At 41.9% G+C, this 24,333-nt stretch overlaps 1 protein-coding gene and 1 pseudogene across 27 annotated transcripts in view; both read left to right on the top strand.

The window, feature by feature from the left end:
- Positions 1-24,333, top strand: part of ANK2 (ankyrin 2) — a 698,346-nt gene that overhangs the window by 126,768 nt on the left and 547,245 nt on the right. The window contains exon 1 of one of the 27 annotated variants that reach the window (XM_058436656.1): positions 957-1,107. The exons of the other annotated variants lie outside the window; for them this stretch is intronic. The gene's annotated coding sequence lies outside the window, so the exon portion shown is untranslated. Of the gene's footprint in view, positions 1-956; positions 1,108-24,333 lie in introns of those variants that run through there. 27 annotated transcript variants of the gene reach the window in all.
- LOC116478230 (transcription initiation factor TFIID subunit 4B-like) lies at positions 968-10,634 on the top strand (annotated as a pseudogene).

Genomic DNA, 24,333 nt, shown 5'->3' on the forward strand with positions numbered 1-24,333 from the left:
AAGATTACATGTGCTACCATTTATCCTAATGAAATTAAGATAAAACCTGATTTTGTTACCAGCCTTTAGATTCAGTATTAGACACAGAACATTTTATAAGGATCCTTGATAAGGCTCTTACTTCCTTGTCTTATCACAGAAGTAGAATTAGAAGCTCTTAACAAATTTCCAACCCCTCTACCATTTTGATAATCTGTTTTTGGACTAGGTATATAGTAGGTGATCAATAAATGATTATTGAATGAATGAATGTAAGCCTGAATGGATGGTTCTGACTTCCTCTCTGCTTATCTGCCTATCCATCTAGGACTGTACATCTATTTCTGTTGGACTATATGTGAATCCTCTCAAAATAGAATTATTGTATATTGCACTGAGTCTAATGGTTACCTCCCTGAGATTGCCCATGAACTAAACTCAGTGGTGACTAGCTTAAAACACACACACACACCACCTACCAATATTTTATGACTTAAACATATATATGTATATATGTGTATATAGATATATATAAACTCTTATATAAAAGATGATCTACTGAAAGGCGGTGGGGTATGGTGGTGGTAGTGATTTATAGATGAAATCACTCCCACGGCATTGGCATCTTGGCAGTAGCTCATTCCTCAGCTTCCCTGAACTAGGCGTGGAACTCCAGTTACTTCCCATATATCTGATACATTTAGGCTGCAACAAATTCAAGGGCTTTTCTTGCTTATTTTTTCCCTTCTTTTAGAACAGAAGAAACCAGAAAAAAAATATTTTGTGAGAAAACAACAGTTCCTTACTCTGTACCACCTGCTTAAATGCAAACCAAAGGCACCCAAATGATGCAACCCAAGAGTGTGGAAGAGGCTGGCGGATGGGCTGTCACGTCTGGCTGATCTGATGTCAGAGCAGATCATGTGGTGCTCTGTGGGCAGCTGGGACTGGCCCGCCGAAAGCACATGGATTACAGTCTGAGGCTGTAATGGGAAAGTCGGTTCCTGGGCTGCTGTCTCATAGACATCAGCTTGCAGGGAAGCTGGGGGCTCTCCGACTTGCCCTGCTCCGGGGCCCCTCCTGCTGCGTGACTCACAGGCATATTGCAGAGAGAAGCTGCCGCTCCCAGTAAGTGCTTAAAGAAGGTCTTTATTCAGAGCATTTTGGAAGCGGGGAGGAAGTGTTTGTGTTGATAGGGGGTGCTGGAAGCCTTTGTAAAACCCCCTCCTTGGATCTGGGCTGGGCAGCGGCGCTTTCCATGCCATTCTGGAGTTCAAAGGCAGCGCTGATGTGCTGGTTTTGGTTTGTTCTCCATGTGATGTGTTTTTCTGATTTGCATTTTCTCTTTCTGTAATCGTAGGGCAGATTTTTAAGATCTGGTTAAAGTGAATTGATTTATTTCAGATTCCCAGCCCCAGAGTGGACTTGGTGTTCCCTGTATGATAAGCAGGGAGAGGGGCAAGAGGGTGGTGGCTCTTTTGGTCAGAATCACTGCTTGTGTTAAGACACTGGCTGTGTCTGTGCCGGAGAAAGTGGTTGCCACCCCTTCTCTGCATTGGGTGAGTAGGTGGTGTGAGAGAAAGCGGGGGTGAACCAGCAGTAAAGAGATTTAATTAGTTTTTGGTAAACAGCAGTGCTATTAGTATATTGCCTTTTTTTATAGTCAAAATTTATATTAAATAGTGTCAGCTGGCAGAACAGGTGCTGGCAGTGGAGGAATGATGGAGTTCTTTCTCCTTTTCCCAGCTAGTGAATTGTCTTTGCTGCATTGAAAGCCCAATTAAGGAGTAGAGAGAAATGTAAAAGATGTAGATTTCTGAGCACTGTTTTTTGTTTGTTTGTTTGTTCTTTGGTTTGGTTTTTATTTTTTATTCCTAAAAAGCATCACATTCCCACACTCATGCATCAGGAATGATTCTCACCTCGACGATGTCTTAGGTGTGGCCTTTTTGGAGAGCAAAGGAATAAATTCAATAACATCTTTCTCTTCCTTCTAAGCATACAACATTAAGTTTGCTTTAGAGACTGAAAATAAATGTGTGTGGTTGGAAGGAGATATAAAGGGGAATTTAGAAGAACAGATTGTTTATTTGCCCTGGCACTTTTCTGTGAACACCTGATAGAGTTCTAGGTCAAGGTGTATGGTGTCCCCTTGAGGGATAATAGGCAAATAATTAGGCTATGTCTTTAAGCATTGGAAAATCTTTATTTTTTTAAGGAAGAGAACCTAGTCTTTTCTATGAATCTCTGCACAAACCATAGACTTTGTGGCCAAACACTGATGCCACAAACCCTTAGGCATTGAAGAAACTTTTGGGTGGGAAAGATGATGGTATGAATGCAAAGAAAATATGCTTAGATGAGTTTTGTCCTTTTTTTTTTTTAGCCTTTTGCAGTATATGGTTTAAGTCACAGAACAACAAACAACAGAAGAGAGCATGCCCCACCCAGTGTTGTGAACATGGATAATTCCCCTCCCATTCTATTCCACTGAACTGCATACACACTAGCGCAGAGACAATTCTAATTCATCTTTTGAACCCTGTATGTTACAGGTACAAGCCATATAAAATGAAGACATAGACAAATGGAAGATCCTCCCACCCCACCCTACTTTCTCCTCCTTCCATATTGTTGAGTGAAGCTATATTCATCTTGGAAAGGGTCTCCATCACTGCTTGTATTTTGTTAGCCATTTCGTGTAGACGAGCACGGTGTGAGGAATTCAGAGATAGTCTTCCTGATCTGGCCCTCCGTCTCTGCCTAGACCACACCCCCTTTTTTGGCTACATGCCTAAAACTCTCTCTGAAGGGGAGTGTGATAAAATGATGCCCATCCTTGGGCACATGGATTCCTCGGTCACAAAACTGAAGAGCCCTCATTTCTCTGCAGACACACATTTCCTGCTTCTCAGGCTGAAGATACCCATTTAGGGGGGTTTTAGAATTCCTTTTCTTTAAAGATTAACACAGTAATGTGAAAAGAAATGGAAGAAAATTATCCATTTTTCCATCTCACTCACACAACTCTGTTTAATGTCCTGTATTCTCTTCCTGTCTTTATCATCATGTTAGGCTAGCTATGTTTAATGCAGAGGGGCTATCCACACTCCTTCAGATTTCTGCTTTTCAGGGAAGGCACCTGTAGTTACAGACTTAGAACTGGACCAGACCCTATTAGGACTGGTATTTCAGCCATATTTCACAGAGGGTAAAGCTGGCCAGAGTTACACATCTGATGAGTGACAGAGTTGGGACCAGAACCCAGATTGCCTGACTGCCCAGTGCTCCTTCTGCAATCATGCAACCTAAGGAGAGAACATTTTCTTTAAAAATTAGGTGTTTTTTTCAATTTCTTGTTCTTTTTTATTTTATTTAGAATGCTGTGTAATTATTAGCATAGTAAAATGACTGTAATTTCACTGTCTTTCCCGAAGAATGTCTTCCAATAGATTGGAAAGTCAATTTTGTGTTTTTTAATTAGAGACAGGTTCTTGCTATGTTGTCCAAGCTAGACTCAATTCCTGGGCTCAAGTAATCCTCCTGCCTTAGCCTCCCAAGTAGCTGGGATTACAGGCATGAGCCACTGTGCCTAGCTTTGCCTTTGTTTTTCTGTTTGTTTTTCGAGATAGGGTCCCTCTCTGTTGCCCAGACTGGAGTGCAGGGGCATGATCATAGCTCATGTAACCTTAAACTCGGGCTCAAACAATCCTTCAGCCTTAGACTCCTGAGTGGCTGGGACTACAGTTGCATGCTGCTATACCGGGATAATTTAAAAAAAATTTTTTTTTTTGAGACCGAGTTTCACTCTTGTTGCCCAGGCTGGAGTGCAATGGCGCAATATTGGCTCACCGCAACCTCTGCTTCCCGGGTTCAAGCAATTCTCCTACCTCAGCCTCCTGAGTAGCTGAGATTACAGGCATGCGCCACCATGCCCGGCTAATTTGTTTTGTATTTTTAGTAGAGACGGGGTTTCTCCATGTTGTTCAGGCTGGTCTTGAACTCCTGACCTCAGGTGATCCGCCCGCCTTGGTCTCCCAAAATGCTGGGATTACAGGCGTGAGCCACCACACCAGGCCCCTTAAATGTTTTTTGTAGAGATGGAGTCTTGTTATGTTGTCGGGGCTGGCCTGGAACTCCTGGGCTCAAATGATCCTACTGTGTTAGCTTCCCTAGTAGCTGGGATTACAGGCATGCACCATCACACCTAGTTCAGATTGGAAAAATCTTTACAGAGAAAATTAAGTTCTGTTTTCTTAGGAAAGTAGCATATTTATATTCTTTGTGGGTCATGTGATGAGATCTCAAATACCCGATTGTTATAGTTTTCTAATCTTGGCTTTCTGAGAATGTAGACCACCCTAATTTTTTTTGTTTGTTTGTTTTTTGTTTTTTGAGACTGGGTCTCAGTCTGTCACCCAGGCTGGAGTGCAGTGGTGTGATCACAGCTCATGTAACCTTGAACTCTTGGGCTCAAGTGATCCTCTCACTTCAGCCTCTTAAGTAACTGAGATTATAGGCAAGCACCACTATGCCATCTTCTACCCTAATTAATAAGGGGGATTATTGTTCAGTTATGGCAAATCACATACCACGAGAACATTTAGAAGCTTCATTCTATTTGGGTGGTTTTCTGAGTCATAGAATTATTTATTTATTTATTTATGTTTTTGAGACAGGGTCTGTCTGTCACCCAGGCTGGAGTACATTGGTGAAATCTTGGCTTAATGCCACCTCCGCCTCCTGGGCTCAAGCCATCCTCCTATCTCAGCCCCACCAAATAGCTGGGACCACAGGTGTGTGCCACCACACCCGGCTAACTTTTGCATTTTTTGTAGACACAGGGTTTCACCTTGTTGCCCAGGCTGGTCTTGAATTCCCGGGCTCAAGCAATCCACCCGCCTCAGCCTCCCAAAGTGCTGGGATTACAGGCATGAGCCACTGCACCTAATGTTCTTTCTTTATACTAACCTATTCATGGTGACATATTTAAACACTATTTAAGGGGCCAGGCACCGTGGCTTACGCCTGTAATCTCAGCACTTTGGGAAGCCGAGGTGAGAGGATCACGAGGTCAGGAGATTGAGACCATCCTTGCTAACACCGTGAAACTCTGTCTCTAGTGTAACCTGTCTCAAAAAAAAAAAACGAAAAAAAAAAAAAAAAAAAAAAAAAAAATTAAAAATGTTTAATCAAAAAAAATTTAGTATGCTAGACCCACAAGAGATTTTAAAAAAAATACTTGTTCATTGAATGATAGAACAAATATATAGAACATTGCAATTCTTGCTTATGAGAATAATGAGATTTAAAAGGTAATCCAACATTATGCTATTCCATAATGTTATTAGAATGCCCATCTGTTAATTATTCAATCTTATTTTGGTAAGGGTAAGACTGCCGCACATATGAAGGGTAAGACAAATGCACATATGAATAAATGTCATAGATAATTCACCTGTGTTGATGCTATTTGTAAAAGCAATAAACACAAAATTAGATTGGGTGTTGTTTAATTACAATTTTTGGAAATCTTGAATTCAATACAGAGGCTCTCTGATTATATCCTGGATATGCAATAGTCAGTTTCTACTGGTTGAGTGAGGGTATCTCTTCACTGTAGACCTTAAACTATAGTGATATATTAGGAGAAATTAGTTCTGGTGGCTTTGAGTGGTTTCAAAAAGAATAATTGGGACACTGTTCTAAACAGCCAGCAATCTCTAGCTCAGAAACAAATGACTGCATATGTGACATTTCTAAATGGTGACATCTTCAAGGAACCCTCTAAATGGTTACTTATTTTAAGCTTCAGGTTATGGAGGAAAGAAAAAATTAGGCAGGGGATATTAGTTGTTAAGGGTCCTAATATGAACAGACAGAAACTCCAAATAAAGATATCATTTATTTCCAAAAGATGTAACTAAGAGAAAATGCAAAAAAAATAAAAAGCAAAGCTCAGTAAAGTGAATAGCTGCTGTACTAATTGTAAATTTCACTCTTTGAGATCTTGGGTGCCTTTAACCAATTCCATTTAGGCAGAAAGCACAAGCAAATATCTCTTGTTGTAAACAAAGCAACAAATTTAAGTTAATGCTAATGCGTTCACAGCCAGAGCCAAAAGTTTTTCAGGGTTATTATAACACACTGGGCTCTCAGCCCATCCATCTAAATGTCCAAAGTACACTAAAGTTATGGATCAGCCCATTGTATATACCATCCCACATGAGAGCCAGATGCTACTGTTTACTGTGTTAGTGACTTAGCCAGATTCAATGTGAAATCTGAGATTACTGTTTGGGGTCCATGGAAGTTATAGATGGATTTTTCTGATCGTGGATTTAGGCTTCTATACTTCAATCTGTTTTGATTAATGCCGATTTTTTTTTTAAGGACAATCTTTTAAACCTAATTATACCCTAAACTTTAGATGGAGAATTTCCTTGTAAAAATTGTTTTCATTTATTGTCTTTGGACCTTGGATGTGTTGTAGGTCTTCAGCATCTATCTATCTATCTATCTATCGATCTATCGATCTATCTATCTATCTATCTATCTATCTATCTATCTATCTATCTATCTTAGAGGGAGACAGGGTCTTGTTCTGTCACCCAGGCTGGAGGGCGGTGGTGTGATCATAGCTTACTGCAGTCTCGAACTCTTGGCCTCAAGCAATCTTCCAGCCTCAGCCTCCCAGGTAACTAAGATTACAAGACTACAGGAGAGTGACAGGACTACAACCATGACCAGTTAATTTTTTAAGTTTTACTTTTCTGGAGACAGGGTGTTCTGTTGCCCAGGCTGGTCTTGACCTCCTGGCTTCAAGCAATCCTCCTGCCTTAGCTTCCCAAAGTGCTGGGATTACAGATGTGAGCCATTGCATCCTGCCTTTAGCATTTTTTTTTTGTTGTTGTTAGACGGAGTCTTGCTCTGTCACCCAGGCTGGAGTGCAATGGCGCGATCTCAGCTCACTGCAACCTCTGCCTCCCTGGTTCAAGCCTTTCTCCTGCCTCAGCCTCCCAGGTAGCTGGGACTACAGACATGTGCCACCACACCTGGCTAATTTTTGTATTTTTAGTAGAGATGGGGTTTCACCGTGCTGGCCAGGCTGATCTCAAATTCCTGACCAGGTGATCCACCCGCCTTGGCCTCTCAAAGTGCTGGGATTACAGGTGTGAGCCACTGCACCCTGCCTTTAGCATATTTTTATTCTTTGTTTTGAGCATGGAAAAGAAGCCATGGAATTCTATTGCATAGCAACCACACTAGAAAATGTAATTATAATGCAGATTTTAAGATGATTTGGTAAAAAAACCAGTTCTGTATATATTGATTTAGAAAAAGACTATCCACGGTCTTAAGAAAATGTGGCACATATACACCTTGGAATACTATGCAGCCATAAAAAATGATGAGTTCATGTCCTTTGTAGGGACATGGATCAAGATGGAAACCATCATTCTGAGCAAACTATCGCAAGGACAGAAAACCAAACACCACATGTTCTCACTCATAGGTGGGAATTGAACAATGAGAACACTTGGACACAGGGTGGGGAACATCACATACCGGGCCTGTCATGGGGTGGGGGGAGGGAGGAGGGATAGCATTAGGAGATATACCTAATGTAAATAATGAGTTAACGGGTGCAGCACACCAACATGGCACATGTATACATATGTAACAAACCTGCATGTTGTGCACATGTACCCTAGAACATAAAGGATAATAAAAAATAATAATAAATTTAAAAAAAGAAAGAAACAGACTATCCACTGTCCTCAGTTGGAAAGAAAATTTCATCATTCAAGACCCAGTATTATCAGATTTTGTTGACATAGTTAGATCCCTTATCCCTTAACCCTATCTGATTTGGTTTATGTCCTTTTCATCCAATTAAACTGGTTTTTGAGGAAGTATCACAAGTAATGATAATACTACCAATAATACTGCCAATACTACAAAAGCAACTGTTGTAGGGGAGGAAAGATTTCTTTTCCTCATCCATTGCTAAGTTCATGGCTGAGACACCTACAACAAAAGACAGATTAACCAGAGAAAATCATAAACCAAATTCATTTAATTAATATGTTTACATGACATTAAGAGCCTTCAGAAATGAAGACCCAAAGAAACAGGTAAATTTGTACATTTTTGTGCTTAGGTTTGATGAAGAGTAGACAGTTGTGGAAAAGTATGATTGGACAAAGGAGGTGTCATCTAATGGTAATAAACTCGGGGACTTAGTTAGACCTGTGTATTCATATTTGTCTCTGTGTCCCTGTGCCTTTGGAGATAAGAACATTCCTTTCCTCCACGTATAGGGTGGGCACCTCTCCATGAGAGCCTTAATTACTTATTTCACAGGAAGGTCAAAGAACTGTGTTTTGGCTTACTTCAGGGGAGAAAGGCAAGAGAAGGTCAACGAGTAACTTTTCTGCTTCTACTGCTTCCTCAAATGCCAAAGTGCCATATTTTGGGGTAGCATGTCCTGAACCCCATCACTGCTAAATGCTGAGCACTTTCCATATGCAAGACCCTGTACTAATACTTCGTTTATTTATGGACATTTCATAGATGGTAAGATGAACTTGCCCCAAATGTGTGACTTGTCATTTGAGAATCTAGTCAGTCCAGACTTTCTAAGTCTAAGGCCTATCTCATAACCTGTTGTTACTGTTTTGACTGTAAATTTCTATACAGTTGTGTAGTCTGTTTTGCTTCAGACTTCAAAACCACTTGTGACATCTGTACCAAACACAGTGCCAATGGTCTCACTGCAACCTGAAAAGCCAGTTGTCCCTGGAACAGCAGTAACACTGTCCCTTCCAACACTAACTTTTGAAGAATCTTCAGGTGCAGCTATTTGTCTTCCATCTGTGAAACCTTTTGTTACATCTACTGGGACCACATCTGACAAGCCTGTTATTGGCACTCCAATTCAAATCAAACTTGCCCAGCCGGGCCCTGTCCTTTCACAACCAGCTGGGATTCCATAGGCAGTTAAAGTCAAGCAACTAGTAGTTCAGCAGGCTTCAGGAGGCAATGAAAAACGGGTGGCCACACTTACACCTTCCTCAGCATTGACCATTCAGAAATCTGGATAGAAGACGATGCCAGTGAACACCATAATACCTACCAGTCAGTTTCTTCCATCTTCCATTCTAAAGCAAATTACTCTGCCTGGAAATAAAATTCTGTCGCTTCAAGTATCTTCTACTAAAAAAAAAAATAAAATAAAAGAGAATGGAACAATATGCTTCAGGGATGAAGATGACATCAATGATGTGACTTCTATGGCAGGCGTCAACCTTAATGAAGAAAATGCCTGTATCTTAGCAACAAACTCTGAATTGGTTGGCACACTCATTCAGTCATGTAAAGATGAACGATTTCTTTTTATTGGAGCTCTACAAAAGAGAATTTTAGACATTGGTAAAAAGCATGACATTACAGAACTTAACTCTGATGCTGTGAACTTGATCACCCATGCAACCCAGGAACAATTATGAGGCCTTCTAGAAAAACTGACTGCAATTGCTCAGCATTGAATGACTACTTACAAGGCAAGTGAAAATTACATCCTGTATAGTGATACCAGGTCACACCTCAAATTTCTTGAAAAGCTGGATCAATTGGAGAAGCAGAGAAAGGATTTAAAAGAAAGAGAAATGTTACTTAAGGCAGCCAGGAGTCATTCTAATAAAGAAGTTCCAGACCAGCTGAGATTAAAGCAGAAAGCCAATGAGTTACAGCAACTGGAACTTGAACAGATACAGCACAGAGATGCTAATCTCACAGCTCTTGGCAGCTATTCGACCAAGGAAGAAGAGACCACTAGAACTTGGAAGTGAGGGCTTAAAAGACAACCTTCTTGCTTCTGGGACATCCAGCCTGACAGTCAGCAAACAGTTGCTTCGTCCAAAAATCACAAGAATCTGCCTCAGGGACTTGATATTTTGTATGGAACAGGAACAGGAGATGAAATATTCTCGAGCTCTATACCTGGCCCTTCTGAAGTGACCACTCCACTCTCTATTCAGATCCTTGCAATTTACTGCCAAGGAAGACACAAAGAGCATTGTTGCACTGTTCTGAAATTTCAATTCCTGGAACATAATCACCAGTACGAAAGAGCAAACAAATGGAAAAACATTTCATGCTCATGGATAGGAAGAATCAATATTGTTAAAATGGCCATACTGTCCAAATCAATTTACATATTCAACACTATTCCTAAGTGACAACAATATTTTTTACAGAACTAGAAAAAGCTATTCTAAAATTCATAAGGAATAAAAAAAGAGCCTGAATAAACAAAGCAATCCTAAGCAGAAAGAACAAAGCTGGAGGCATTACACTGCTCATCTTCAAACTATACCACAGGCTACAGTAACCAAAACAGCATAGTACTGGTACAAAGAGACACAGAGACGAATAGAACAGGTTAGAGAACACAGAAATAAAGTCGCAAACCTACAACCATCTGATCTTCAACAAAGCCTACAAAAATAAGCATTGGGGAAAGGATTCCCTATTCAATAAACACTGCTGGGATAACTGGCTAGCCGTATGCAGAAGATTGAAACACGACCCCTTTCTTTCACCATATACAAAAATCAACTCAAGATGAATTACGGACTTTTTTTTTTTTTTTTTTTTGAGACAGAGTCTCGCTCTGTCGCCCAGGCTGGAGTGCAGTGGCAAAATCTTGGCTCACTGCAACCTCCGCCTTCTGGGTTCAAGCAATTCTCTGCCTCAGCCTCCCACGTAGCTGGAATTACAAGCGCCCACCACCACGCCCAGCTAATTTTTGTATTTTTAGTAGAGAGGGGAGTTTCACCATCTTGGCCAGGCTGGTCTTGAATTCCCGACCTCGTGATCCACCCGCCTCGGCCTGCCAAAGTGTTGGGATTACAGGCGTGAGCCAGCGTGCCCAGCCGAATTAAGGACTTAAATATAAAATCTGAAACTATAAAAACCCTAGCAGAACACATAGGAAGTATAATTCTAGACACAGGCTCTGGCAAAGATGTCATGACAAAGATTCCAAAAGCAATTGCAACAAAACAAAAAATTGACAAATGGGACCTAATTAAAGTAAATAACCTTTCCACAGCCAAGGAAACTATTAGTGGAGTAAACAGACAACCTCCAGAATGGAGGTTTGCAAACTATGTATCCAGCAAAGGTCTATGTATCCGGCAAAGGTCTAATATCCAGAATCTATAAGGCACTTAAAGCAAAAAACAAACAACCCTATTAAAAAATGGGCAAAGGAGGCTGGGTGTGGTGGTTCACACCCGTAATTCCAGCTCTTTGGGAGGCGAAGGCAGGTGGATCACTTGAGGCCAGGAGTTTGAGAACAGGCTGGCCAATATGGTGAAACCCCGTCTCTACTAAAAGCAAAACAAAAATTAGCCGGGCGTGGTGGCACCTGTAATCCCAGCTATTTGTGGGGCTGAGGCATAAGAATTGCTTGAACCCAGGAGGCGGAGGTTTCAGTGAGCTGAGATGATGCCACTGCATTCCAGCCTGGGTGACACAGCAGGACTCTGTCTCAAAAATATAAATAAATGAATGAATGAATGAATAAATAAAGTGCAGTTTAAATCCAATGTTTGTTTGTTGGTTTTATGTCTAGATAATCTGTCTAATGCTGAGAGTAGAGTGTTTAAGTCCTTAACTATTACTGTATTAGAGTCTATTTCTCCCTTTATATCTGGGTGTTCCAGTGTTGGGTACATATATATTTACAATTATATTTATTGTATCCTCAGGCCTGGTGCAGTGGCTCATGCCTATAATCCCAGCACTTTGGGAGGCGAAGGCAGAAGGATTGCTTTGAGACCAGGAGTTAGACTAGCCTGGGCAACATAGTATGAGCCCATCTCTACAAAAAAAAAAAAAAAAAAAAAAGGAAGGGCAAAGGACATGGAGAGACACTTCTCAAAAGAAGACACACAGGCGGCCAACAGGCATATGAAAAAAATTCTCAAAACTAATCATTAGAGATATGCAAATCAAAACCACAATGAGATACCATCTCACACCGCTTAGAAGGGCTATTATTAAAAAGTCAGTGCTGGGCGTGGTGGCTCACACCTGTAATCCCAGCACTTTGGGAGGCCGAGGATGGCAGATCACAAGGTCAGGAGATGGAGACCATCCTGGCTAACATGGTGAAACCCCATCTCTACTAACAATACAAAAGCAAAATTAGCTGGGTGTGGTGGTGGGCACCTGTAGTCCCAGCTACTCGGGAGGCTGAGGCGGGAGAATGGCGTGAACCCGGGTGGTGGAGCTTGCAGTGAGTGGAGATCACGCCACTGCACTCTAGCCTGGGTAACAGAGTGAGACTCTGCATCTCAAAAAAAAAAAAAAAAAATTAAAAAAAGTCAAAAAATAACATGCTGGCGAGGTTGCGGAGAAAAGCAAACACTTATCTACTGCCAGTGGGAATGTAAACTAGGTCAGCCACTATGGAAAGCAGTTTGAAGATTTCTCAAAGAACTTAAAAGAGAGCTACCCTTTGACACAGCACCTCATCACTGAGTATATAACCAAAGAAACATAAATTGTTCTACCATAAAGTCATATGCACACATATGTTCATTGCAGCACTATTCACAGTAGCAAAGACATGGAATCAACCTAAAAGCCCATCAACAGTGGACTGGGTAAATAAAATGTGGTACATACACAACATGGAATACTACAGTCATTCAAATGAATGAGATCATGTCCTTTGTAGCTATATAGATGGAGCTGGAGGCCATTATCCTAAGCAAATTAACACAGTAACAGAATACCAGATGTTCTCATTTATAGGTGGAAGCTAAACATAGAGTACAAATACACATGGACACAAAGAAGGGAACATTAGACACTGGGGCCTACTTAAAGGTGGAGTGTGGGAGGAGAGTAAAGATTGGTACTTTTGGTTACTATGGTTATTACCTGGGTAACAAAATAATCTATACACCAAACCCCTGTAACACACAATTTTTTTTTTTTTTTTTTTTGAGACTGAGAGGTGACAACGTGCTAACAGCCCTTGCTCGCTCTCGGCACCTCCTCAGGCTACAGCGTCCACTCTGGCCGCACTTGAGGAGCCCTTCAGTCCCCAGCTGCACTGTGTGAGTCCCCCTCTGGGCTGGCCAAGGCCGAAGCCAGCTCCCTCTGCTTGCAGGGAGGTGTGGAGGGAGAGGCGCTGGCAGGAACTGGGGCTGTGCGTGGCACTCGCAGGCCAGCACGGGTTCCAGGTGGGCACGGGCTCGGTGGGCCCTGCACTCAGAGCGGCTGGCTAGAGCTGCTGGCCCCAGGCAGTGAGGGGCTTAGCACATGGGCCAGCAGCTGCGGAGGGTGCGCTGGGTACCCCAGCACTGCTGGCCCACCCGCGCCGTGCTTGAATTCTCCCCGGGCCTCAGCTGCCTCCCCACAGGGCAGGGCTCGGGACCTGCAGCCCACCATGCCTGAGCCCCCACCCCCTCCATGGGCTCCCACGTGGCCCAAGCCTCCCCAACGAGTGCTGCCCCCTGCTCCATGGTGCCCAGTCCCATCGACCGCCCAATGGCTGAGGAGTGTGGGCACGCAGCATGGGACTGGCAGGCAGCTCTGCCCACAGCCCTGGTGTGGGATCCACTAGGCGAAGCAAGCTGGGCTCCTGAGTCAGGTGGGGACATGAAGAACTTTTATGTCTAGCTAAAGGATTATAAATGCACCAATCAGCACTCTGTGCCTAGCTCAAGGTTTGTAAACACACCAATCAGTGCTCTGTGTCTACCTAATCTAGTGGGGACTTGGAGAACTTTTATGTCTAGCTAAAGGATTGTAAACGCACCAATCAGCACCCTGTGTCTAGCTCAAGGTTTGTAAATGCACCAATCAGCGCTCTGTGTCTAGCTAATCTAGTGGGGACTTGGAGAACTTTTGTGTCTAGCTAAAGGATTGTAAATGCACCAAGCAGCACTCTGTGTCTAGTTCAAGGTTTGTAAACGCACCAATCATCACCCTGTGTCTAGCTCAAGGTTTGTAAATGCACCAATCAGCACCCTGTCAAAATGGACCAATCAGCTCTCTGTAAAATGGGCCAATCAGCTCTCTGTAAAATGGACCAGTCAGCAGGATGTGGATGGGGTCAGAAGAGGGAATAAAAGCAGGCTGCTGGAACCAACAGCGACAACCTGCTTGGGTCCCCGCTTGGGTCCCCTTTCATGTTGTGGAAGCTTTGTTCTTTCACTCTTTGCAATAAATCTTGCTGCTGCTCACTCTTTGAGTCCATGCCGCCTTTATGAGCTGTGACACTCACCGTGAAGGTCTGCAGCTTCACTCCTGAAACCAGCGAGACCACGAACTCACTGGGAGGAATGAACAACTCCGGACACGCCACCTTTATCAACTGTAACACTCATTGTGAAGGTCTGCAGCTTCACTCCTGAGGCCAGTGAGATCACGAACCCACCAGAAGGAAGAAACTCTGGACACATCTGAACATCCGAAGGAAAAAACTCCAGACGCGCCATCTTTAAGAACCGTTACACTCACCGCAAGGGTCCGCGGCTTCATTCCTGAAATCAGCGAGACCAAGAACCCACCAATTCCGGACACAAGACGGTCTCATTATGTCACGCAGGCTGGAGAGCAGTGCCACAATCTCAGGCCACTGCAACTTCTGACTCCCGTGTTCAAGCAATTCTCCTGCCTCAGCCTCTTGAGTAGCTAGGACTACAGGTGTGAGCCACCAACACCAGGCTAATTTTTGTATTTTTAGTAGAGACGGGGTTTCATCATGTTGACCAGGGTGGGTTCTAAATCCTGGCCTCAAGTGATCCGCCTGCCTTGGCCTTCCAAAATGCTGTGATTACAGGCATGAGCCACAGCACCTGGCCTGTAAGACGCAATTTACTTATATACCAAACCTGTACATGTACCCCTGAACCTAAAATAAAAGTTGGAAGAAAAAAATAGATTTTGCATCATTTTACAGTCACAAAATTATTTTATTTTGCCCAGGAAAGACTATTGTTTCTTCATATTGTGTACTGTGTGCTTACTAAAACTTTGTTGATATGGATAAAAGCAGAGTCATTCAAATTGTAAAGTTATTTGTAGAGTAGTACTGCAGAATTTTAAATACCTCATCCCGATATTGTATGATATTCAATTTCAGAATAAACTAAGTCCTGTAAGAACATTTGGCCCAGATGTTACTAAAAATAATTGTTGCTCTAAAATTTCACACAGAGAATAACATTCCATGGTCTTCTACTGTTATGCACTATTGCTTCATTTTTCCATTTGTGATTGAAAAGGAGAAATTTAGAAAAATATTTTAAAAGGATATATATTCTTGCTTTATAACTTCCAATATTCTGCTTCAGTTAAATCTAAATTGTTGTAAAGAGACAACTGTATACTTGTGTTTCAGCACTCATCTGTTTAAATTATTTAGAATTTAAGTTGGAAAGAGACAAGTCCACCTAAAGACAGATGGTAGGTAGCATACTATATGTTAGGACATGGAGCTAGTACAAGTAGGTTGGAAGGACAGAAAGTGATCTGTGGCAGCTGGATGGGAAGACTAGCTTTGTTTGGACATGGGACAGTTTGAAAGGTGATCTTACTTTCAGTTTGAAGCACAAGAGAAACAGAAACAGTCTTGGTTGTTCTGATAGTGAAGGAAATTCCTTAGACGTTCTACTGAAGAAAGCCTTGGAATATAGAATTATAAAAAGTTTTAAACAGAATAAGCCAAACATGAGGTAGTGGGTAAGGGGAGGAAATAATACGCTGAAATGCCAATCTTTAGACCACAGTAGCTCTAAAATCTAGAGCACTAGAATATTGGATTGGACAGACAGCTGGCTGGAGATGTCTGATTTTAGAGATGTCAGGGCAATTTTTGCAAGATAAATCTGATAGGTCAAAATTAGAGTAGTTTAAGCAGTGACTACTCTCATTTACACTTAATGATTAGTTTTGATGATACATGATGCACCTAGGTGCCTATATATTTTTTCTTTTAATTTATGTATGATTTATTTATTTATTTATTTATTTTTGAGAGGGAGTCTCGCTCTGTCCCCCAGGCTGGAGTGCAGTGGCGCCATCTCCGCTCACTGCAAGCTCCGCCTCTTGGGTTCACGCCATTCTTCTGGCTCAGCCTCCCGAGTAGCTAGGACTACAGGCGCCCGACTCCACGCCTGGCTGATTTTTTGTATTTTTAGTAGAGACAGGGTTTCACCAGGTTAGCCAGGATGGTCTCGATCTCCTGACCTCGTGATCTGCCCTCCTCGGCCTTCCAAAGTGCTGGGATTACAGGCGTGAGCCACCGCGCCTGGCCGGAATGATTTATGTTTTAAAATACATAATAGACTGTCCCAAATTCAAAAGGTACAAAAGGATAAATAAGTCTTTCTTTATCCCTGGTGCTCCAGTTCTCCTCCTCGGAGACAATTGCTGTTTTTAATTCCATGTGTGTCTTCCGAGTATATTGTATGACTATATATACATAGATATAACTTTTAAAACACAAATTGTAACGTACTACATATACTATTCTGTGCCTTTTTTCATTTAACATGTCTTGAAGATTATTCTCCGTCAGTACATACAAAGTTGCCTTATGCTTTAAAGAAATGTTTTATTATGAAAAAGTTCAGACATACACAAAACTAGAACGTATAATGGACCCCCAGGTCGCCATTACCCAGTTCAGCGCATATATCAATATTTTGACATTCTTACTATGTATTAGATGATATTAAAAATTATTAACTTTGTTAGGTGAGATAGTGGTTTGGTGGTTATATTTTAAAAATGTTCTTAGAGAAGCATCTTGAAATATTTATGACTGAAATGATATGTTCTCTGAAGTTTGAGATTTACTTTAAAATATACCAGAAGAAAAAAGTATGTGTGGAAGGAATAGCTTGAACCAAGGCCGAGGCAGGTGGATCACGAGGTCAGGAGATTGAGACCACAGTGAAACCCCGTCTCTACTAAAAATACAAAAAAATTAGCCGGGCATGGTGGCGGGTGCCTGTAGTCCCAGCTACTCAGAGAGGCTGAGGCAGGAGAATGGCGTGAACCCGGGAGGCGGAGCTTGCAGTGAGCCGAGATTGCGCCACTGCACTCCAGCCTGGGCGACAGAGCAAGACTCCATCTCAAAAAAAAAAAAAAAAAAAGAAATACATTTGCCAATCTGGTTCTATCTATAGCTCTCCCTTTTTTGGAAGTATTTAAAAATGAATCTTAGATATTATGTAATTTCACCCATAAATACTTCTGTATGTATTTCTAATATTATAAGGACTTAAAGAAACACTACAAAGCCATTATCACATCTCAGAAAATTAACAGTAATTCTTAGTATAATCCAATATCCAGTCCATTTTCCAATTGCTCTGATTTTCTCAAAAATGGCTTTTTGCAGTTGCATTGTTTATGAGTCAAATTAGGTCCACATATGGCATGTCTTAGGTCTTTCTTGATCTTTAATAATCAGACATTAAAAAAAACAGATCTTTAAAAAACAGACACTTGTTCCTTTGAGAAACTGGCTTATCCGTTCTGTAGAAGGCCCCACCTTCTGGATTTGACTGGTTGTTTCCTCCAGGTGTGGTTCAACTTGTTCCTCTATCCCTTATGTTTGAGTCTTGATTAGATTCAGGTTCAGTATATTTGCCAAGCCTCCTTCATAGGGGGTGCTTGCTCTGCTCCTCCTGCTGTATCATCTCAGGAAGGCTGTATGTCTCATGTTTCACTCTGAGTGATACTAAGATTTAGGAGAGTATTTGGGTGGTGTCAGCCTCATCTGCCATCAACATTTCACTTGATATTTTTGGCATGCAGTGATTATTAATGACTGAGTCCATTATTCCATTAGGGATTACAAAACGGTTTTCAAATTCCTACATTCTGTTTATACTTATTACTTGGAATTGTTCTACAAAGAAGTTTCCCTCATGACTTTTTGATAAACCAAAGTATACAGTTGGCTTATTCTTTTTAACAACCACATAGCATTTTATTGTACTATAATTTAACTGGTCATCTATTATTTAAAGTATTTGCTCTTTTTGGTTTGTTTACATTTTTTCCGACTGTATTTTCTCGTATACTTATGCATTTATAGTGAAGAGTAAACTATATAATTTTATAGTTATATTTTAATGGAAAAATAATTATCAGACTTTTTCACTCTGTGTGTATGTATTTAGTATAAATATAAGAGGCCAGACCTGTATTTTAACCCTTGGTTGGTTACTTATTTATCACATGATGATGGGGGAAATTATCCTTTCTTTTTTCTTTCCTTCTATTTATTCTTTCCAAGCCTATTCTCTTTTTTTTTTTTTTTTTTTTTGAGACGGAGTCTCGCTCTGTCGCCCAGGCTGGAGTGCAGTGGCGCGATCTCAGCTCACTGCAAGCTCTGCCTCCCGGGTTCACGCCATTCCTACAGGTCCCACCACCATCCTGGCTAAATTTTTTTTTTGTATTTTATAGAGATGGGGTTTCACCTGGTCTCGACTCTGACCTTGATCCATGCTGGGATTACAAGCGTGAGCCACTGCGCCCGGCCTAAGCCTCATTTTCTTAATTCATATACTGAGAATAATAACCAATTTCTGGAATGTTTTAAGGATTAAATTAAAAAACTATCAAAATGCTTGATAAAGTTCCTAACATAGAGTAAGTGCTCATTAAAATGAACTTTCTGCTAAAATTTGAGGAATAGGTGGAATAGCACATGCAAATTCTGTTGGATAGGGCTTAGCAAACAGATGTTCAATAAGTAGTGCCACTTTTCTCCATTTCTTAATTTTTCCCCAATCTTAGTAGTAATGAAGATTACTTTTTTTCCCTAGGCTGTTTTCAGGAGTAATAAGTAAATAAACCTTAGGTGCCCTGAGTTTTTTGCTGTGAAAGGTCATTCTGTTGGCCTTTATGGAGACTTAGCTGGAATTGCTGGGTCACAGCTTTCTATCCTGGGAGGCTGATATGGTTTGGCTTTGTGTCCCTACCCAAATCTCATCTCAAATTGTAATGCCCACGTGTTGAAGGAGGGACCCGATGGGAGGTAACTGGATCATGGGGGCAGTTTCCCCCTGCTGTTTTCATGATAGTGAGTGAGTTCTCATGAGAGCTGATGGTTTTAAAGTGTGGCACTTCCTCGCTGTCTCTCTCTCCCTCCTGCCACCTTGTGAAGAAGGTGCCTTGCTTCCCCTTCTGCCATGATTTTAAGTTTCTTGAGGCTTCCCCAGCCATACAGAACCTCTTTTACTTATAAATTACTCAGTCTCAGGTAGCATCTTTATAGCAGTGTGAGAAAGGACTAATAAAGAGAATTGGTACCAAGGTAGTGGGGCACTGCTATAATAATAACCTGAAAATGTGGATGTGACTTTGGAACTGGGTAACAGACAGAGTTTGAAAGAGTTTTGAGGGCTCAGAAGAAGACAGGAAGATGAAGGAAAGTTTGGAACTTCCTAGAGACTTGTTGAATGGTTTTGACCAAAATGCTGATAGGGATATGGACAATGAAGTCCAGGGTAGGGTGGTCTCATATGGAGATGAGGAACTATTGGGAACTGGAGTAAAGGTCAGTCTTGCCATGCTTTAGCAAAGAGACTGGTGGCGTTTTGCCCCGGCACTAAAGATGTGTGAAACTTTGAACTTGAGAGAGATGATTTAGGGTATCTGGGAGAAGACATTTCTAAGCAGCAAAGCATTCAAGAGGTGACCTGGTTTTTCCTGAAAGTGCACAGTGATATGTGCTCACAAAAAAATGACTTGAAATTGGAACTTATGTTTAAAAGGGAAACAGAGCATAAAAGTTTGGAAAATTTGTTGCCTGACCATATGGTAGAAAAGAAAAACCCATTTTCTGGGGAGAAATTCAAGCCAGATGCATAAATTTGCATAAGTAATGAGGAGCCAAATGTTAATCACCAAGAAAATAGGGAAAATGTCTCCAAGGCATGCCAGAGACCTTCAAGGCAGCCCCTCCCATCACAGGTGCAGAGGCCTAGGAGGATAAAATGGTTTCATGGGCCAGGTCCAAGGCTGCTCTGCTCTGTGCAGCCTTGGGACAGGGCACCCTGCATCCCAGCAGCTCCAGTTCCAGCTGTGGCTAAAAGGGGGCCCATGTACAGCTCAGTCTGTTGCTTCAGAGGGTGTAAGCCCCAAACCTTGGCAACTTCCATGTGGTGTTGGGCCTGTGGGTACACAGAGGCAAGAGTTGAGGTATGGGAAGCTCTGCCTAGATTTCAGAGGATGTATGGAAATGCCTGGATGTCCACACAAAAGTCTGCTGCAGCTGCAGGGATGGAGCCCTCATGGAGAACTTCTGCTGGGGCAATGCAGAAGGGAAATGTGGGTTTGGAGACCCCACACAGAGTCCCCGCTGGAGCTCTGCCTAGTGAAGCTGTGAGAAGAGGGCCACCATCCTCCAGACCCAAGAATGGTAGATCCACCAACAGCTTGCACTGTGTGCCTGGAAAAGCGCAGGCACTCAATGTCAGTCCATGAAAGCAGCCTCAGGGGCTGTACCCTGCAGAGCCACAGGAGTGGAGCTGCCCATGGCCTTGAAAGCCCACCCCCTTGCATCAGCATTCCCTGGATGTGAGACATGGAGTTAAAGGAGGTTATTTTGGAGCTTTAAGGTTTAATGACCTCCTGGCTGGGTTTTGGATTTGCGTGGGTCCTGTGGCCCTTTCTTTTGACCAATTTATCCCATTTGGAATGGGAACATTTACCAAACGCCTGTACCTCATTGTATCTTGGAAATAACTTGCTTTTGATTTTACAGGCTCATAGGCAGAAGGGACTTGCCTTGTCTCAGATGAGACTTTGCACTTAGACTTTTGAGTTAATGCTGGGATGAGTTAAGACTTTGGGGGACTATTGGGAAGGCATGATTGGTTTCAAGATGTGAAAATGACATGAGATTTGGGAGGATCCAGGGGTAGAATGATATGGTTTGGCTTTGCGTCCCCACCCAAATCTCATCTTGAATTGTAGTCCCCACATGTTGAGGGAGGGACATGGTGGGAGGTGGATCATGGGGGCAGTTTCCCCTATGCTGTTCTTATAATAGTGAGTGAGTTCTCATGAGAGCTGATGGTTTTAAAGTGTGGCACTTCCTCATTCTCTCTCTCTCTCCTGCCACCCTGTGAAGAAAGTGCCTGCTTCCCCTTCCCCTTCTGCCATGATTGTAAGTTTCCCGAGGCCTCCCCAGCCATGCAGAACTGTGAGTCAATTAAACCTTTTTTATTTATAAATTATCCAGCCTCGGGTAGTATCTTTACAGCAGTACAAGAACGGACTCATACAGAGGCCCTGCTGCATACTGGGAAATGCCTGCTTTTCAGGCAGTCCCAGTCTGGAAAGGCTCAGGTGGAATGCAAACAGCACTTCATTTAACCCTGAGTTGTGGAACTAGAGTGAGTGTTCCTCTCCTTCTCTGTCTTGGCCTTCCTACCTCATCCTTGGTTTCCAGTTCATTTTTAGGATTAGAAAGTTATCCTAACAGGCTGGGCGCATGGCTCATGCCTGTAATCCCAGCACTTTGGGAGGCCAAGGTGGGTGGATCACCTGAGGTCAGGAGTTCAAGACCAGCCTGGCCAACATGGTGAAACCCCGTCTCTACTAAAAATACAAAAAATTAGCCAGGCATGATGGTGCATGCCTGTAATCCCAGCTACTCGGGAGGCTGAGGCAGGAGAACAGGTTGAACCCGGGAGGCAGAGGTTGCCGTGAGCCGAGATCATGCCACTGCACTCCAGCCTGGGTGATATGCTAAATTATCTTTTCTAGTAACTCACAATACTACCGTTTCTCCTGTGCCTTTGGTATTTCACTTTCTGATAGGTTCTTCATCTTTGTAACATCTCAGGCCTTAGCTTTAGTCTTCAACTTTCCCTTATCAAATAATGGCCAATTTTTCCTCTTTCCTCTGTGGATTTCTGGCATCTTCTCTTCTGTTCCTTTCTCCCCTCCTTTTGTAATCTTTCCATTCTCAGAAGGACCATCTGTCCATGAAGACATTTTGCACCCCTCGTTTGGTAACACTTTGTCCATGGGATGGATAAGGCTAGCCTTTCTCAGCATTACCTCATTTCTTTTTCCTATGTTTCTAGGTAATAGCTGACACCCACTGTACTTTCATTCACAGGTCCCAGTTTTAAAATATACAGAAGGCAGAAAGGTTAAGTGATTTGCAAATATGTGCTGAAGATAATATACTGTCAGCACTGTAGACTGGAAAAGAACAATTGGCTCCCTGATGCTCAGGGTCAGGCTTTTTTTTTTTTTTTTTTTTTTTTTCAATGAAATCTGCTGAAGGAGCATACACATATTTTAGTGACAGCCTGGAAAACAAAAGACATTTTTGGTCATTCTAGTGCATTCCTTCTGTCTATTTTGATGTAAGGTTATTATGAATATGTGCTGAGTCTTTAAAGAGTAGATGATACCCAATATTTTGACAAATTCGAATGGTTTTCCTAACGTATTAAGGTGTGGTTTGGATAAAATGAATGCCATTCTGTGTATTAATTCAGATTTGGAGCATCAAAAACTGTCACAAAATGGTACTGCTTCTCAAATAAAAGGTGAAGTGTAAAGTAAAGGAAAAACATCAAAGAACAAGGAAGAGCCTTATTTTTTCAATTGTTTTACAATTAATCCATGATAAGTCAGTTCAGATTTCAATGACCAGCTTTAAGGCAATAATGATCCATGTCTGCTCTTTATCCTGGGTATAGAGATTTTTTGATTGAAGGATGACTTTAAAGAGAATTATATGCAACAGTTGAAATTTTGCCTTGCACGTTCTGTGTACCACATTTCTCCTTCAGGGAAAAACCTCTTAAAAATGCCTATTTGTAATCTTTCTTGGCCAGGTTTGTACTCTTGTATATGTTGAGCTATGGCCTATTGTTTCCATTCATTCAATAATAATTGTTGTGATTCATTTGATAATAATTTATTAAGCAACTACTATATGCTAGGTCTCGTGCTATGTGCTGGAGGTACAAAGATGAGTAGGACATGGTCCTGGTCCCTGTCCTTCCTCTAACAGCAGGCTTTAGATCAAACATCTCTGCTTGAATTAACAGGGTTTCCTAGTGTGGTTTGTAGATCAACTGCATATTCAGCTACTGAATCAGAATCTCGGGATGGGCTTAGGAATCTGCATTTTCATCTGATGACTCTTGTGCACTGGCCTAGGACATGGTAGGAGTGAGGTGGTTAATAGGGAGATACAGTGATACAGCTCATTCCTCAGAGACAGCTTCCATTCAGCTTTAATATTTCTGGGAGTTTCCTCAGAAGGGGAACAATTTGCCTGGCTTGAAGGTTCCTCTGGAGGTGGCAGGCTGAAGTGCTACTGTAAATTCTGGAATGGTGCAAATTCTGTCCTACAGAAAATCAGTTCTGGATCAAGGGGCACATTCTGGGTTAGGTTGGGAGTGCTGGATGTGGGGATAAGGGCCACAGGCTTGTATATCCAGAGGGTCCATAATATAGCCCCTGGGGTGTCCAAAGAGGAAAAATATAGCTGACAGCTAATACCATTAGGATTCATTTAGGGAGGGAAAAATGCAAAGATAAAACAATAAGAGTTAACACATATACAATGTCTTATATGCGTAGGTGCTGTGCAAAGCACTTTACATAAATTAATTAATCCTAATAATAATCCTATAAGGTGGGTCTAGTAGTATCCTCATTTTACAGATAAGGAAACAGAGAAGTTAAGTAATTTGCTCAAAGTCACACAGTATAAGCCAGGATTCCAACCCAGGGAGTGTGATGCAGAATGTAAGCTCGTTCAGCTGCCTCTTAGAAACATCATCATTTAAAATGCAGAAAGTACAATGGGGGTTTAAACTCACATCTTTCCTACTGTTATACTTGAGTATCCATATCTTTCAGTGTTTCACCAAAATAATACCCTCCCTTCCCCATAGGCTACACAAGGAACACTTCTGGAAGTCCTGACAACTGCCCTCTTGAATGCCTTCAGGGCTGGTTTCTTCTGTTTTAGAGAAGAAATTACACCCTTCCTTTTGCTGTTACCTTGTAATCTAGATGCATATGAAAAGCCCCTTTACAGCAGATCTGGTTCTTCACTGCCTGAAGTGAAGACTGGATGTACTATTTTTAGAGACAAAGCCACAACATCTTAGTCTTTAAGCAAGTGTGTGATACAAGAAGACTCACAGTGCATATTTAGAAGGCTGAACAACTTTTCAGTTTCTTTTTTAAAATTTTAATTGCAGATTGGGTGTCTGAAGGCTTTCATGTTGTATGTTCAGTAAATATGGGTCATTAATAAAAAGT

Source organism: Hylobates moloch, unplaced genomic scaffold, assembly GCF_009828535.3.
Source record: "Hylobates moloch isolate HMO894 unplaced genomic scaffold, HMol_V3 SCAFFOLD_3, whole genome shotgun sequence".
In the NCBI taxonomy this organism is placed as follows: Eukaryota; Metazoa; Chordata; class Mammalia; order Primates; family Hylobatidae; genus Hylobates; species Hylobates moloch.